This window comes from Anneissia japonica, unplaced genomic scaffold (genome assembly GCF_011630105.1).
Source record: "Anneissia japonica isolate Jap-2015-1 unplaced genomic scaffold, ASM1163010v1 scaffold287643_len58281_cov182, whole genome shotgun sequence".
NCBI lineage: Eukaryota > Metazoa > Echinodermata > Crinoidea > Comatulida > Comatulidae > Anneissia > Anneissia japonica.
The window spans coordinates 28,625-46,667 of record NW_022746173.1 but is presented as its reverse complement, the minus strand read 5'-3'; the positions used below and the strand labels follow the sequence as shown (position 1 = coordinate 46,667).

At 44.9% G+C, this 18,043-nt stretch overlaps 1 non-coding gene and 3 pseudogenes across 1 annotated transcript; 3 read left to right on the top strand and 1 right to left on the bottom strand.

Moving 5' to 3' along the window:
* Positions 1–9,636: 9,636 nt before the first annotated feature.
* Positions 9,637–9,755, top strand: LOC117120183 (annotated as a pseudogene).
* Positions 9,756–10,734: 979 nt separating this feature from the next.
* LOC117120181 lies at positions 10,735–10,853 on the top strand. The gene has a single exon (XR_004447301.1). It is a non-coding gene; the product is annotated as a 5S ribosomal RNA (ribosomal RNA).
* A 1,982-nt stretch (positions 10,854–12,835) lies between these two features.
* On the top strand, positions 12,836–12,948 carry LOC117120179 (annotated as a pseudogene).
* A 561-nt stretch (positions 12,949–13,509) lies between these two features.
* On the bottom strand, positions 13,510–18,014 carry LOC117120177 (annotated as a pseudogene).
* Positions 18,015–18,043: the final 29 nt, after the last annotated feature.

Genomic DNA, 18,043 nt, shown 5'->3' with positions numbered 1-18,043 from the left:
AACAACTAATTAACCGACTTATGATTAAGAAGTGTGTTAGTCTCTTATTTCAGCTACCGCATATGCAGGATATTAGTTGTGTACTATATTAGTACTTGCGTAACATTACCTATGGTGCCACTTTACTTATGTCGCGTATGAATATTCAATTGTATGTGTGATGCGGAATAAAGAGCGTTCATGCTCACGCACCGTGATGGCGAGCAAGCATGTTTATTGACTGTCACAATTGTTTATATTAAGTTTGCTGTTTACTCTGTCTCTTATACACATCTTAGTCTTATTTTAATACATTCATGTTGAAGGAAAATACAAAATTTAAAATGTGGGTAGAAAATTTTAAGATACATTTTCAATACTAATTAATTACTTGCCTTAAAGACACAAACGGCAAAATCTGTTTAATTATTATGATTTAAAATTTAAAAAAAAATTAGAGCATTAATCATATTCCAACTGTCAGTTCTTAGTTATTTTGCCCAGCCCCTCAATTCTATATTTTGACCTAGTGTATGTATTATTATGATTTTTCATCACTCACTTTTTTTTTTCAAAAAAGAGTTTCAAAATGCACAAGACAACTGTATGTATCACTTTGCTCTGATTAAAAGAATTGTTTTGTTATATCTTTCAGCATGTGAAGCAAGGGTGAAAATCCGAAGCCATCTTGATTCAATATTTCAAAAAAGAGTTTCCTAGGCTAGGCTGGGCTGGGCTGGGCTGGGCTAGCCAGGCTAGGCTAGGCTAGGCTAGGCTAGGCTAGGCTGGGCTGGGCTTGGCTGGGCTAGGCTACCTAAGCTAGGCTAGGCTAGGCTAGGCTGGCTGGGCTAGGCTGGGCTGGGCTAGGCTAGGCTAGGCTGGGCTTGGTCTGGTCGGGCACGTCTAGGCTAGGCCGAGGCTATTGTCTCGAGGGGCCCAAGGGTTGGGGGGTGCCGTTAAAAATCGACCCCTTCCATCGGTGATCGATATCGGGCCTTTTGTTTTTTTAAGACTCGAGCCGGTGACAAAGTCCAAAAAAAGGGACGTTTATTTGCGTTCACCATGAAAGAATGAGCTCAGGCTAGGCTAGGCTAAGCCTGGCCAGGCTAGTCGGGACTTAGCCTTGGCTTGGGCTAGGCTAGGCTGGGCTGGGCTGGCCAGCCTGCTTTTCTCCCGGGGCCAATTTTTTTTAGGTTGATGGAATCTAGCCCATGCACCACGTCGTTACGACCGGTGAGCTAGAAGCATAGGCGCTCCTCCGGTAGATATCTGGTTGATCCTGCCAGTAGTCATATGCTTGTCTCAAAGATTAAGCCATGCATGTCTAAGTACAAGCTTGTACCAAGCAAAACTGCGGATGGCTCATTAAATCAGTTATGGTTACCTACATGGATAACTGTGGTAATTCTAGAGCTAATACATGCCAACAAGCTTTAATGGTCGTCACGGGTAACGGAGAATCATGGTCGATTCCGGAGGGGGAGCTTGAGAAACGGCTACCACATCCAGGAAGGCTGCAGGCGCGCAAATTACCCACTCCTGACACAGGAAGGTAGTGACGAAAAATAACAATACAGATCTCTCTCGAGGCCCTGTAATTGAAATGAGTACACTTTAAATCCTTGTGCCAGCAGCCGCGGTAATTCCAGCTCCAATAGCTTATATTAAAGCTGTAGCAGTTAAAAAGCTACGAGGATCTGCAGGTGATCCACTATCGACGTGCCTTCGTCCTCCGTGCGATATCTGACGTCACCGACTATCAGTCCTCTTCCCTGAATAGAAGGTGGACGACGTTGGTGTCCGCCCGTTTCACGGTGAGGAGATCGTTGCAACGAATATTCGTTCTCTCGTCGTCAGTTCCCTGCGAAGTTTGCAACCAGGATAAGTTCATCGGTTCCGGTATCGGCGATAGGTTATTGCAGAGGCAGTTGACGAACCTTTCTCCGAGGACGTCTCGGAAGCGATCGAGCAAGGGCACCGAGTCCGGGGGTTTGGAGACGAGCGCGTCCAGCAGGATCGGGTCCTCGTTGACGTACGTTTACCAGAATGCACTCTTGAACGAATTCATAACCCCTCTCAATGCCACCAGGTCTTTGCACACGTCGACGAGCTCGCGAACGCATCCGGTCGTTCCGGTTGACGTAGGCGAGAACGAGAACTTCCTTGTTGCCAACGAGCCGCTCTCGTTCGACGGTCTTGTTGGGTTCCGTCTTCTTCTCCACTAAGCGCACGTCTGATTCCACGGACCTGACCACTCCGAACGTACCTCTGTCGTCCACCGAGAACGCTCCTCGCTTCGATATGTCGTCCGGCGTGTCACGGTAAATCACCGTCCGCGCTTCGTTGCCACGGCGTCCTTCTCGCCTCTCGGCATGATGAGGGGAACGCGCTCTTCAAAGTCCACCGTCAATCGCTTCCCGTCGTCGGACGCCACAGCTCTGCCCCCGAACGCCGTGACCAGTCGTTGCCGCTCGTGTTTATTAAACACCGGAAGTTCGATTTTGTTCGACCTGTACTTGCAAAACCTGAGCGCGGACGTGACGGAGGACGACAACGTCTTCGGATTGTCCAACATCGAGTGCACGTGCTCGACGACGTTCACGTTCTTGTGTTCGCTCTCGTTTCCGAACTTGACGTCTCCGATAACCAGGTCGTCACGGTACAGCAGGTACACCGACTTTTTGCCGGCCCGTTTGAGAGACAGGTTCTTCACGTCGACGTCGGATACTCTGCTGCAGGCGACGACGGCGGCTGCGGCGTGCAGCTCCAACAGTCGACGGTACTACGGAACCGGACTCAGGCATCTGTTTAGAGCTTTTACGAACATGTTTCCCAACACGTCCCCGAAACGATCAAGCGCGGACGGTGCCAAGTCCTGACTTCTCATCGCGTCGATGAACCTGTCGTTCGAGTTGACGTACGCGTTCCAGAACGCCAGCTCTTCATCGGTCATCGGACCTCGAAGACGGACGAGGTGTTCGCACACCTTCAGTAGAGGTCCCTCCGTACACTCGCCGCGAGCGAGATCCTGGTAGTCGAACTGATCGAACGCTTGGAGAGAATTCTCAGCGAGCACGGTCACCACCGTAATTGCCGCTCCGTACAGATCGGTCTTGGCGGACAGCATCTTTCGATTTCGATCGCCGATTGCCGACCCTGCTGTACGTCACGTTCTTCGGGTGTGATGTCGTTGTGCACCACTCCCGGTTTGGCGAGGAAAGTCAGAGCCTCGCACAGGTGCAGCGCCAGCGTCCTGACGCACGGAATTATCCCGCGACCGTATCTTAACGATTGCAGATCGCATCCTTCATTCGTCAACGTTATAGATGCGACGACGTTGTTCCGGAACGTGGAGCCAAGTAGTTGGGTCGTGAATTTTCTTGCTGGATCTGTACGTTTCAGGTGTGGGAAAATCGCCGTTTCCTTGCTGCCGCTGAGATTATCTCGCTCGGAACCTAACTCCAAGATTTTTTTCTCCACGATCCTGACGTCGTCCTTCATTGATTTTACCACTCCTTAACTTCCGACGCCGTACACTCGAAACCCTCCGAACTTGGAGGCGGTGTTCGGCAATGATTCGTACTTTGTTTTGCTTATTTGCGTATTTCGCCCGTCGTTCAGTTCGTCCCGAGGAGATGCCATCTTCGTCGAAAGTATATCGCTGGCAGCGAGGAAAGGAGGAGTCTAAGAAAGCGAAGAGAACGGATGCGAGATCGAAGCGCATGTATCCGAACGCAAATGGGTGATACTGGAACGGTTTTCTGCAGGAGACGATTGGAACGCTCCGCTGTCTACCTTGCACGTTACTCCAGAGACGATGTCCTACGAAATGACGAGCAAACCTAGCTGGAAGTTGGTATTAGGCGAGTACGCGTCGCACCCGCTGAGCGTCCTCGGGGTCACACTGCTGCTGAGTCGCAACGACAACTCGAACCTCGCGTTCGGCGAAGTGTTCGACTGGCCGGATGGCGTCGGGCGTTTCTCGAACGCCGGTATGTCGTACAACGAATCGAGAGTCTCGGTGATCATCAAAGGGAAACCCATCAGCAGGGCGGATTCGTCTATATCGAGCATGATCGACGCTAGACTCAAGATCGTCGAACGTGGCGGTGCCGGCGGCGACGACGTGCACGACGCAGGAAGGAAGACCCCCGAATGACCGTGGCGCCAACCTACGACGTACGCGCGCAAGGAGAGCAAGCTGAGGACCGTCCAAGACCGAATCCTGCGGGCTCCAGAAGTCCCGTCGTCGAGTTCGACCGACCATTGCAGGTTGTGCCACCCGTCGAGTTTTCGCACACTCCTCGAATGTTGCGCCTGTTCGTGTCTATGAGCACAGATTCGGACGTAGCTCTCATCGCCCTGTCCCTCGAACTGCTGGTGGCTGCGGAGGTGAAGAGCGCGTGCAAAATCTCCTTCCTGTGTGATGCCAGACCGAACTTCGATTCGGATCCCGAGTTGGTATCGCGATCGCGAAACTTCTGGTTTCGAATGGAGTGCGCCGGATTCGATCAGTACAACTGGCACTCCAAGACACCGTCGTCCGTCGTCTCCGTTGCCAAGGAGGTGGCCAGCAGCTTCACTTCCTCGTCGTCGTCGTCGTCTTCTTCTTCTTCGTCATACTCCGGAGCGCGCCCGAGCATCCGTTCGGCACTGCTGTGGGACTTGGCGGCGTTCGTCAGTGGCAGACGCGCGCCTTACTCGTTCGAAGCAGTGAAGCTGCGGTGCTTTTTCAACGAGGCGAAAGGTTCTCCGTCGGAGAAGACAGTCGAGGAAGCGCTGGAGCAATTCCTACGCGACGTCTCGCGAAGAAAATCGGGGACGACGCTGTCCCTGGAAGCGCAAAGATTGGGTCTGGAAGTCACGATCTTCTCGACGGTCTGCGCATCGACTTGGATGGCGAGTTGCGGAATCTGCCGAGACTCCGAGCCACCCTGTACAAGGAGATGGGAAAGAGACTGATTCTGTTCGAAGATTTCGACGCCGTCGTTGGATGTCTGTGCACCGACTGGCAGCGAGGAGACGAGGAGTTGACCGGAGGTGATCTCCTCAAGTCGTTGGCACCGCTGTACATGCACCGTCCGCGGACGATCCTGCGAGCCGTGGAAGGTGTTGATTCCTTCCTGAAAAAGTTGGAGAAACGTGTGGACGGCAACAGGAAGAGGAAGTTCGTCGCCAACCTGAGGAGTTAGATTCCAAGATTTCCGGTTCCAGAGCACGACAGCTACTCTTCTCTGGGATCGCGATGCGACACGGACGAGGCCGTCAGACTGTTCGCAGCTGCGTATCCGGCGATAGCGTTCTCGTTCGCGGGGCCGGAGGTCGCCGACGACGAGAAGTTGGCGTTCGCTCTGGCGAACGCAGGCTCCCACCTGGCGCGGCTGACGTGGTTCGACTTCTACGCTCCCAGCGTCAGCTTCAGGTCCTCCGTGCCGTGTCTCGGATTCGCCCAGGAACATCGCCTCGAGGTTTCGTCGCTGATGCCAGCTTTCTTCGTGTACGACGAGGCGTGCGCGTTACGTAGCACGTCAGGCACAGCATCCCGTACATGCACGCCTCCTCGACCTTTTCGTTGGTGCTGGCTTCCGTCGATCCGAGGGACGCGGACGACGCCAACCGCCGTACGCCGATCAGCGCCAAGAAGGGCACGACGTACTTCGAGAACGTCGTCGTCGTGAACGTGAGAAACGAGTGGAATGGTTCGTCCGATTGCTTTTCTCGATTCCTGACGTGCGCCAGGATCCTGCTGTGCTGCCACCAGAGATCCGATTTCGTGAGAATCCGTTTCGCAGTTCGACGCCTATCGTCGACGTTTTCGCAGAATTGCTCTTCGATCGGGAGGGCAGGACCATTGCCGAAGACTCCGCGGACGATAACGAAGATCAGCAGTCGTCATCGCAACCGCCGCCTCCACCTCGGCCGAGATCGTTTCCGTGCAGACTGCCCAAACCGTTTCATGAGAGCTCCCGAAGTTTCGTCATCGAATTCGACGACGATTGCGACGAGAGTGCGCTTTCGAATCGTCAACCCGTCGGACCGTACTTTTCTTCGGAATTCGTCGGTGACACGATTTCGAACACGGGACGCGCGCCTTTCCTTCTGAAGAAGATGATGTTCTTTCTGAGATTGGACAAGACGGGCACGACATCCGAGAACCACACTCTCTCCGACGAAGACAGACGGACGCTGGTTGCCGGTAACGTGGTCAGACGACATGCGCCGTCTTAAAAACAAAAAAATTAAACCCAGGATTGGTTAAGAAAAGGAGAAACAATATATTCAAACATACAAAATATTTCTTTGTGTTTTTTTTCTTTTATTAGTCTTTTAACACATTTTTTTAGTATTTCTTGTCCTAAATTTAAAAAAAAATCCGGCCGTACACGATAGACAGAATCAAATGAATCCCATGGCAGATATTACAGTTTTGGTTAGGTGGCCGATGAGCTCGATAACGGTCCAATGATTTATTGCTGGCAAAAGAGTGTACACGACGATCAGCATAATGATATCCATTTGGTTAGGGCGCTCATTACCCGTCCGTTTAGCTATTGCTGCCAAACATATGTACAAGACAATTAGCGAAACGATAATCTTCAGCAGGTGCATTATAACGGACTGGTGCCGATCAACTTTTACAAGGAAAGTAATTTGAATGGAATGTACAAGATCGTAGATTTATTAGATGGAAGGTCGTGACGTCATCGGTACTCTCTTCTACGTCATCGGTGCACGGATAGATCGTTCGGTTGCTCTTCGGTCCGCGTACATGCCTGTGTCACGACGTCGCTTCGGTGTACGCGACGGTCTATCCAAAATCGTTCCGAACCTCAGAGAGATTGGAAGTCGTGTAGGCGACGTCGTACTCGTTGCCGGTCTCGTGCACCCGACGACGTACACGACTCAGTTGCCTGAAGACGGTCAGGTGTACGCGACGAGGGGTACACGGCGACCATGATTCGATCCAAGTCTTCTATTAAATTTTAAAATCGTGTACGCGAGAAAGTACCCGGCGCCGGTCTCGTTTTCTCGACGGCGTACACGGAACACCGACGTGTAAGCGACGGTCGTCCACACGACTCCAAGTCCAGCTTTTTCGGAAATCTTTCTAAGTTCAGCTTTTTCGAAAATTTTTCTAAATCCAGCGTTTTCGAATTTTTTTTTTTTTAAGTCCAGCTTTTTAGAAAATGTTTCTAAGTCCACGCGAACCTGGGTCGGTCGTGCACGGGACGCCGTGTCCGTCGCCGATCCGAAGAGCGCCACGGTGTATACGACACCCGGGATTCGATCCACATCCTCGATTCAATTTGGAAGTATTGAACGAGACGACGTGCAGTTTACCGTTTCGGTGAACGCGACGGTGTGTTCACGAAATTCGATTCACTTCGGAGTGCGTGCACGGCACACTGTCGTGTACGCCAAGACGAGCATGTGGGACGTTGGACGAGCGTGCACTGATTGATCTTTCGGTTGCTCTTCGGTCCGCGCACACGGCGGTGTCGCGACTCCGGCTCCGGTTTCCAACTTCGTTCGAACCCCGGAGGGATTGGAAGGTGTGGAGGGGACGGCGTACTCGACGCTGGTCTCCGGCACTAGACGGCGTACACGACACGGCTCTACATCTTCGATTCACTTTCAAAGTCGAAAGAACTGAAATTTTCAAAATCGCTTACCCAACGCCGGTCTCTAGTACGCGACGACGTGCACTGCAACGTTTCGGTGATCGCGACGGTGTACACGACATCCCAGGTTCGATCCACATCTTCGATTGAGTTTGGAAGTCGTGTACGCGAAATTTTTCAGAAAGTTCAGGAATGTCGAATTTTTTCAAAGTCCAGCTGTCAGAAATTTTTCTAAGTCCAGCTTCTCCGAGGCAGATCCGTTGAACCGTACGGTGGACATGGTCACGACTGGTGCGTACTCGATCGGTGTACTCGAGGTCTGTCTACGTCCTTTGGAGTGTCGCGGACACGTTCGCGTACTCGACGTCCATCGGAGAATGTACTTCGTGTACTCAACTTTCGTTAGAGATCGAAGGCAGTCTGCAGTTTGCAGACACGAGCGTGTACTCGACTTCCGTCCGTGTACTCGACGTCCGTCTACTTGAAGTCCGTCCCCGATCGCGGACACGTGCGTATACTCGACGTCCGTCGGTTTACTCGACGTCCGTCAGAGAGTCGCGGACAAGTCGGTGCACTCGACGTCCGCCGGTGTACTCGAAGTCACTCGGAGGATCGCGGGAACCTCCGTGTACTCGGCGTTCTTTGGGTATCGCGGACACGTCCGTGTGCTCGACGTTTCTTGGTGGGTCTCGAACACCTCCGTGTACTCGACGTCCGACGAAGATCCGCGGACGCGTCCGTGTACTCGACGTCGGTCGGAGATCCGCGGACAGGAGCGTGCAGTCGTGTACTCCACGTCCGTCTACTCAACGTGCCTCAGAGGCACCTCCGTGTACTCCGGTAGGCGATCCTCGGAGGCGTCCGTGTACTCGACGTCAGTCCAGCATCTCGAAATTTGTTTAAGTCCAGCTTTCGAGAATAATTTGAAGTCCAGCTTTCACGTCCGTGTATTCGACGACGTTCGGCAGGTCGCGTACACGTCCGGGTACTCGACGCCGTTCGGCAGATCGCGGACACGTCCGTGTACTTGACGACGGACGTGTACGCGACGTTGGTGTACCCGACGCCGGTCGTAGAGACGCGGACTCAATATTTTCCGGTTTACTAAAAATTTTCCCAAAGTCGAAGTAGAAAAGACGTTCGTGTTCTCCGCGTCGGTCGGAGATTTGAGGACACCTTTGTGTACTCGACGTCCGTGGACGGATCGCGGGCACGTCGGTGTACCCGACGTCCGTCCGAGGATCAAGGACACGTCGGTGTACTCGACATCCGTCATCGATTCGCGGAGACGTCGGTGTACTCTGCGTCCGTCAGCGGGTAGCGGGAGACGTATGTGTACTCGACGTTCGTCGTCGGGACGCGGACACAAATTTTTTTCCAGTTTTCTATAAAATTTTTTACTAAAGTCCAAGTAGAGACGACGTCCGTGTACTTGCTGTCGGCGTACACGACGCAGTGCCAGACACCGAAAATGGGTGCATAGCGATCATGATTCAATCCACATCTTGGATTATATTTTCGAGTCGTGTACCCAAGACTCGATCTGTATCTCAGAAGTCATGTACGCGACGACGTGTCCGGCAATGGTTCTCGCGTAAACGTCGACGTGCACCTGGCGAACTTTCGGTGTACACGAGATTCGATTTACTTTTGAAGTTCGTGTATTCAGAGTTGTAACCGGCGTCAGTCTTGCGTATATGACGACGTGTCCGGAGCCGTGTCAGATGAACGGTCACGGTGCACACGACACCCAAGATTCGATCAACACATTCGATTGACTTCTGTCTTTGAACAAAACGGCAGTCTTCTTCTGTCTAAAGCATCCTAGTTAGTGCCGTAGTAAAATGGTTGGTTTATTGTTCAACACCGGTGTTTGTAAAAAATGTACTCGCGCAGTAGAGTGGTCATGGGAGATAGAGGAAATCCCCACCAGACAAGCGCACGTTGATATGAAACGTCATCAATCACAGAGCTTCAGGATTAGATAATTATGCTATATGCCGAGATTAACTATGAGTGGAAATAACACTCACATGTCTACGGCCATACTGTGTTGAAAACACCGGTTCTTGTCCGATCACCGAATTTAAGCAACGTCGGGCCCGGTTAGTAATTGGGTGGGTGACCGCCTGTGAATACCGGGTGCTGTAGACTTTTTCCCCCCAAATGACTTGATGTTTACTCACCGTTAAAAATGTTTTTCTTTTTCTTAACAGTTTCATTATGTATATTGCCACGTTATAATCGTCAACTATTTTCTAAATTCTAAAGTAGGGGTGCGTGAGAGTCAACACGACCTCGGGCCCACATAGTTGGGTCTGAGGTGCAAACATTTTGAGAATATGGACCTCTAAGTGAACGGAAATTCCACTCTCACCTTAAAAATCATACATGTACTATATGTGGCAAAGACAAGCCAAACCAGTCACTCGTCGGAAAAATCAATGTTTAGTATTTAATACAGGGTTTAACAGTACAATGAGAGTTGTAAAATGGTAAAAAAAATCATTTAAATCTGACACTTTGTTATGAAGTTACACGAGTTTAAACATACAGCTGTTTAATGAAAAATATTTGAGAAATCAGCCTTCAAAGTTTACGTTTTTAGGCATTTCTTAGGCAGAAACCATCACCAAATCGTTAAAAATTGTTGTTTTAACATTGAAAATGAGGAAAATAACAACATAGCATGGTGTATAGATATATAAAGGTTAGTTTAGTGCAATAAAATAGATTTCCAAAATTTTGTCATTCCAGCATGTTTTGGCCATTATCTCCAAAACAGGATTTGCGACGAGTTTCTGGTTTAGCTTGTCTTTGGCACATATGTTCATATCAACAATACGCAATTAATTCGTTGGTGTTAGGCCGGTTTGAGGGTCGTTTGAACAAAACGGCAGTCTTCTTCTGTCTAATGTATCCTAGTTAGTGCCGTAGTAAAATGTTTGGTTTATTGTTTAGCACCGGTGTTTTTAAAAAATGTACTCGCGCAGCAGAGTGGTCAGGGGAGTCGGAGGAAATCCCCGCCAGACATGCGCGTGTTGATATGAAACATCATCAATCATAGAGCTTCAGGATTGGCTAATTATGCTATATGCCGAGATTAACTATGAGTGGAAATACCACTCACAATGTCTACGGCAATACTACGTTGAAAACACCGGTTCTCGTCCGATAACCGAATTTAAGCAACGTCGGGCCCGGTTAGTACTTGGATGGGTGACCGCCTAGGAATACCGGGTGCTGTAGACTTTTTACATTTCCCTCCCTCCTCCCCCAAATGGCTTGATGTTTACTTACCGTTAAAAAATGTTTTTCTTTTATTTAACAGTTTCATTATGTATATTGCCACGTTATTTAAGTGTTTAAGTGCCGTAGAAAAATGGTTTGTTTATTGTTCAACACCGGACGTGTTTGTAAAAATAAAAAATTAAACGAGCCTTACCTGTAAGGTGAAGTTTGATAGCGATTCTACCAGATCAGCAGTGGCACTTCAGGGTTAACATGAGAGGGCGCACTAGTCGCCGTGAAGCAGACTTTAAATCCTTGTGTGCATGAAAACAGCGCATCCAAACAAAGGGTGGGCCACAAATAAAACCGGGAGGGCATGTTAACCCTGAAGTGCCGCTGCTGATCTGGTAGAATCGCTATCAAACTTCACCTTACAGGTAAGGCTCGTTTAATTTTTAATTCTACCATATCAGCAGCTCTGCTACTTCAGGGCCAACATGATGCGTTAAAGCATGAATGGACACAAGGAAAATAAGAACCACAAGACACAAAGTTCAACTTCTGCGAACGTTATTTATTTTAACACTGCCTTATCAAACATATTTGTTGTCACGATAGGCTTATTGTAAAATTTTCTAAACATTGAGTCAGATGACCATCCAATATGCTATGATATATCAATCGGTACCGATGTGCTTACTTTACTCACACTTGCTGCCCGTGTGCTATGAGCTGTAAACTTGGTAGTGTCTATACCGGCAAGTCCGAGTTGTAATTTTATCCACCTGCCTACAGTACTAGCTCCAATAGGCTTAAATGGTTTGACATAAGAAAGTAACAGTTTTGAACTAAATTCATTTCTCAATAGTCGTGTACGCTCCAAGTAACTTCCTTTGCATAATCATCGATATTTTGCACTGCCTGAGCGGCTGGAAACTCATCTTCCAGGTCTGTGTGATCGTCATCGTCACTCCTGATCTCTTCTCTCGCATAGAGGAGGTCTTTAACATTGCGCATAATATCATTTTTCATGTCCGTCACCATGCTTGACATAGAACTAACTAACTCGTCCCTGAGTGTAGCAGAACTACTTAACGGTGTCTCGTTTGGCTCAGTCATCATAATAACAATCTGGAAAAAAGGAATATAATAAAAAAAAAATGATATACTATCGATACCTAACCACTATGGACTATACCAAACCATAACGTCTGTGGCTCAACACGGCTCCTCAAATCATACCCGTAACCAATCCACTAAAGCCCACATGCCATACATACCATACTATTTGTAGCTAGATAGGCCCCTGTATGCTCATGACGCCACAAAAATGTTACGTCAGATCCTATTGTTATATTAGGGCTATATTACGGAGACAAACAGCTTGCTCTCCGAGCACGTTTTAAGAAATTAATGGTAGTTAATCATTATGTGCACTTTACTTCCAAGTAAATAGTCAAGAAGCTGACATAATTCCTTCTTGAATGTGTGCAGTAGGGAAACAAACAGCTTTCTTTCCCTCTCTCAAGTGCGACCGATAGTACACACCTGGAGCAAAATAGACTAGTCACTTCCATAAGTAGGCCTACAGCGAAACGTGCCCAAACCTGGGTCACAGTGACTGAAAAATCCTCAAACTAAACATTAATATAGTCTAACCTACAATTCTAATAATACCCTAAAGGTAAACTAATAAGGTAAAGCCTATTTACCAAAAACCTTGAACGAACAACACACACACACACGTCTGGACTTCACGGGTTCTAGTAACGTTATGCTGCTTCACGGCGACTAGTGCGCCCTCTCATGTTGGCCCTGAAGTAGCAGAGCTGCTGATATGGTAGAATGTACTCGCGCAGCTAGCAGAGTGGTCAGGGGAGTCAGGGGAAATTCCAGCCAGACAAGTGCAAGTTGATATGAAACGTCATCTGTCATAGAGCTTCATGATTGGATAATTATGCTATATGCCGGGATTAACTATGAGTGGAAATACCACTCACAACGTCTACGGCCATACTACGTTGAGAACACCGGTTCTCGTCCGATCACCGAAGTTAAGCAACGTCGGGCCCGGTTAGTACTTGGATGGGTGACCGCCTGGGAATGGCTCACGACCCCCCCCCCCCCTAAGTACTTATCCGGTCATGCCTGGGTGCGTATGCACCACTGAACACCAAACCAACGCCCTCTCTAATAGCCAAAAGCAAACTTTTTGAAACTTTAGTTTGTTGAGTGACTGAGTGAGTGTTTTTACTTTTCTGGTATTCTCTCAAATGTGCATTTTATTCCATATTTTAATAATCATCAAGTTTGCTATTATCATCATCATCATCATCATCATCATCATATTAGTACGTAAATACATGGTATTGAATAATACAAAATGATATTCTTGAATTGTGTTCTTTAGTATTTAATAAAAGTTTAAATATACTATTACAACATGAATTATCCTCCATGATTATACTCTGTTGAAAATATATGTTAAATCTTTGACTTTTTTATATCTATACATACACAATGAACAATATAAAAGTGACTTATACATAAGTAAAATACTAAAATAAACTGGAAAGTAAATTAAAGACAAGAATTCAAAATAGAAAAATTTAACAGTATCAATTCCTATTTATTATTTAATATAAGACTTTTCACTATTCTTAGTGAATTTTCATATTTTCAAAATTGACAAGTGCAGTAATACTAAAGTATGGATTGGAAGAAATTCATATTTGCAAGTCTCCCTTACGCATTAAAATTTAAAAGAAAATTACATAGATATATATTTTTGATTTAAAAAGTCCACTGGCCTTGCAAAAATGTATGTGCAGTATTATTCTCTACTAGAGAAAAAGATTTACCATATCATTTAATTATTTTCAAATCTTACCCTCTAATTAAAAGTTGAAACCATGGCCCTAGCATTTATACAATGTACTAAACAAATTTAATTGAAACAACATTTGGACAGACACATGTCTTTTTTTCTTTCCAAAAATACAACTTTACAATGCACAAGAAGCAACATATTGTTTGTTAATGTTTTCCAACTGTTTTCTTTTTGAAACAAATCAAACATATTAGTTTGATATATAAATTAAAAAAATAATCAATGATAAAAATATAAAACCTTATTATTAAACAGAGCTGCATAAAAGTCTTTCTTTCATTTATCTCATTTATAAATCATAATAATATAATAATATTAATAAGAAATAACAATTTTTAAAACAATGATTGCTATTTAAAAAAAACCCACAAATTTATAATACATATAAGTAGCCAGTTAATATAATTTGTTAATGAAGGGATACATCATTGTTGTCTATTTGTCTATTGCTTGTAACAACAACACCTTGTCTACAGTTTTTTTTTAAATCATCAAAATCTTTAAAATCTTCTTTTTCAAATCCTGGAGTGGTTGACTTTTTAGTGATCGGACAAAAGGTGAATATCTTTTGCGTGCTATACATCGTTTTGTCTCGTGATGGGGTGTAACGTTTGCGCTGACCAGCACACTTTGGTTGCTTACATGCTGAGCACGGCTTTCCTGATCTTGGGACAGTTGGTTTGATCGGAGGTGCTGGAGGTGGAGCAGGAGAAAAATTGAATGGCAATCCTTGGCTTGAAGAAGATTCCTGCTTAAAAGTTATTGAACTTGCAGACGGTTGTGATGGTATTACCATGAGTACTGGAGCACCCAGTGAGGGTTGATATTTGGGGAGCAGTGTTGGCAAAGATGAACTTTGTCGAGACTTTAATGTCTTTTGGTCATTAACATCTGTTGACAAAGGTTGCTCTTCTACTTCAACATCAGTCCATCTCCTCTTCTCACCAGGTCTCTTTCCAGAGGTGTGCGGCACTGATGTGTACTGCATTTGGGGTCGCTCAGGTTGTGGCAGTGATGTTGGCAAAGATGGAGATTCGGGCATCAGTTGATCGGAAAGAACTCGTTGATGGGTAATGACCTTAGGAATTGCTGTAGCCCTATAGTTCGCCTTTTTTTTCTTCTTTTGTAATAAAATTAGTTATAGATTTGTTATTAATTTTTGGTAAAGGAATGGCTAGGGAATACAAAACTGGATCATCTATGATACGGTCTACAATCCTTTTGTATTCCCCTTTGATGTGACTTGCAATCTTTGTGGGTGATGAAAAGTGGCTGACACCTGGTCTGTTTTTTAGTATTTTTATCAAAAGATACAACAGGCGCGACTCATCTGTTATTTGTGAGGCTTGAGCATATCGCATCTAACCAAATTTGGTCTTCTGAGCTGCACTGCTCTGTGGTGTGTCTGGGCCAAGGCACCGTCCAAACAAAGTGTTTCCCCATTTTGATTCGTATTTTTTTACAAAATTTTTGGAAGACTTATCATGCCTAAGGGGAACTGGGATAATGTGGCTGTTACTCTCATCAGCCAGTTCAAGTAAAAGTAAGGCAAGACGTCTGTATCCTCATTCTGATGGCTATCACTCCCACTTTCTTCTTCTTCTTCTTCTTGGGACTGCTCTTCTGACACTGTAATAAAAGAACATAAGTTATTTGTATGTATGTAGTGTGTGATGGTGGTGGTGGTGGTGATGATGATGATGATTGATGATGATGATAATGATGATGATGATGATGATGATGATGATGATGATGATGATGATGATGATGATGATGATGATGTTGGTGACGATGATGATGATTATTACGATGATGGTGATAATGATGATTATGATGATGGTGGTGATAATGATGAATATGATGATGATGATGGTGGTGGTGGTGGTGAAGATGATGATGATGGTGTTGGTGGTAAAGATGATAATGATGGTGATTATGATTATGATGATGGCAATGATGATGATGATGATGAGGAGGAGGAGGGGGAGGGGAGGGGGAGAAGGATGGTTGTGAATTAATGGGTAACAAACAGAACTGGATGTAATTAAAATGTTACATTCAATCAGTCTATTATTTGTATGATTGTATATATTGCTATTGTTTATGGGCGGGGAGAGGATGGGGATGAGAAGACCTACCTTTTTTGATATAGTAGTCTTTGGTCTTGAAGTCAGATGACTGACAGTACGCATATTCCACTCCAAGTAGTTCTTTCTCTGCTGGGTCATCATATCTTACTGGGTAAGGCATTGGTGCTGCAAAGTTTGGCTCAAGAAGGTGTTCTTTTCCGAACAAAACATTTGCTTGATGATTCAGTCGCTGAATTTGACGAGCATCCATGCACAGGGTGTGTCTTCCTTGTCCTCCAGCAACTTTCAGGGACTCCATTATGCAATTCCACTGCAAATGATATAAGGTAAACCTAAGAAAATAATGAATCATATAAACACATAAACAAATTGCATAATGCAGTATATATTTTTCTGCAATACAAATAATATATCTATAAATAAAATTAATTTTTACCTGAAACGGCATGATACCACAGCGTTGTGATGGAATGGCTTTGACTAAGTGACCATGCAGTCCTTCTAAGGAGTTGCTTCCTCTTCTGCACCTGTATTTGTTCAGCTGAACACCATTTAAATGCACCACCTTGGTAACAACATATAGAGGAATGCAAGGTGGATCCTGCATTGGAAAAACATACATTATGTCATAATTGGTCAATGATAATACTCTTGATTCAAACATTCATTCATTCATTCATTCATTCATTTATTCTATAACAGCTAATGATTAATTGTTAAAAATTTTAATGATTTTATATAAATTAATCTTTCTATACATATTACTGTCTTTAAAACTTTAAAAAAACATGAAACAAATTGATTTATTATTATCTAAGTTTTAAAAATCCACGATGCCCCGCTTTCACTAAAATAAATAAACAACAGGTTATATTAAAAGTGAATAATAATTTAATGTTCACAGTAATTAATTATTCCTGTTTGAAGAAAAAAACTTGGTGAAAGAATGTTGTCGGAGAAATAAAAAGAAAACTTTGTAAACACAGACAAATGTACATAAATAAATAAAAACAAAATTAAAATAGAAAAGAGCAACTTACCTACAGCAATTGTTATCGGCATAGATAACTTTAGGGGGTGGTGCATTTGCACGCTTAAATCGGGCAATCAGTCCTTGAGCCATTCGTCTATAGCAGTCCTCGGACTCAGATGCGACGACCACTCATGTCAAGAATTGGCCCCACTCATTCAGGACACTGGTAAGGTATTGCATTGTCCCTTGACCATCTCCATAGATTTTTTTGAGGATCTAATAAAAAAAAGTATAACATTTTTATAATCCATAATTAAAAACAACTGGTATGTTGTACAGAGGTATTTGATTAAAAAATCAATTTATTGTGATTTTTTTTTTAATTAGTAAAGTTTAGCAATTGCAAGTAATGATACATAAGTTAAACTACTGTATAACAAAAAAATACATGCAAAGTGTAAAATCATTGAGCGATTTACTCAACCAATAAAGTGCTGTGCAAATGATGGCATTATTTTATTGAGTAAAAATATGTCACAATTAATGAAGTAATGTATTTTCTAATAGTAGGGATACGCATTTATTGGGAGAACTCATATTTGAATTTCATTTCAGTTGGAAATGATATCACAGTTTTACCTAGAATAAGTAAGTGTTGCAAAGTATAATTTCAAACATTAAAAATAACAATAAAAGAAGCATCTTATTTCAAAGAGAGAATTTTCCAAAATTAAATAAATATAACAAAGGAATTTGAATAATAAAAAATTGTGAATTAAAATTAGTAAAAAAATAAGTCTTGTTTGTGATTTTTATTTTACATACCTGTCTTGTTCCATCTATGCACAATATTTCTCCTGTCGTACTTAGAATGGAGGCTCTATACACTGGAATCCTCTCCATTTCCATAATCAAATGGGCTCGACGCAACACACGAGCAGAAGGCAAAGGGGTCTTCGATATTGGAGGAGTATAGCTTCCTTCTGGTTTAATAAGCCTAGAATCCCTTGTTGAGAAGGCATGCTGCTGGCTGTATGGGCTTCATAAAGAAGAGTTTGATACAGATCCCTCCTATCAGTATACCACACATCATGACCTTGCTGCACCAGTCTCTGTACTTTAGTCATTGATACAGCATTAAGCCTGTCACTCAATAGTGTCACCACATTCTTATCAATTGCTCTTTTTCCACATAAGATGGCGGGGAACATACTCCGTATTGCAGGGGCTAGATTCATTAGGATGGATGGGCTGTAAG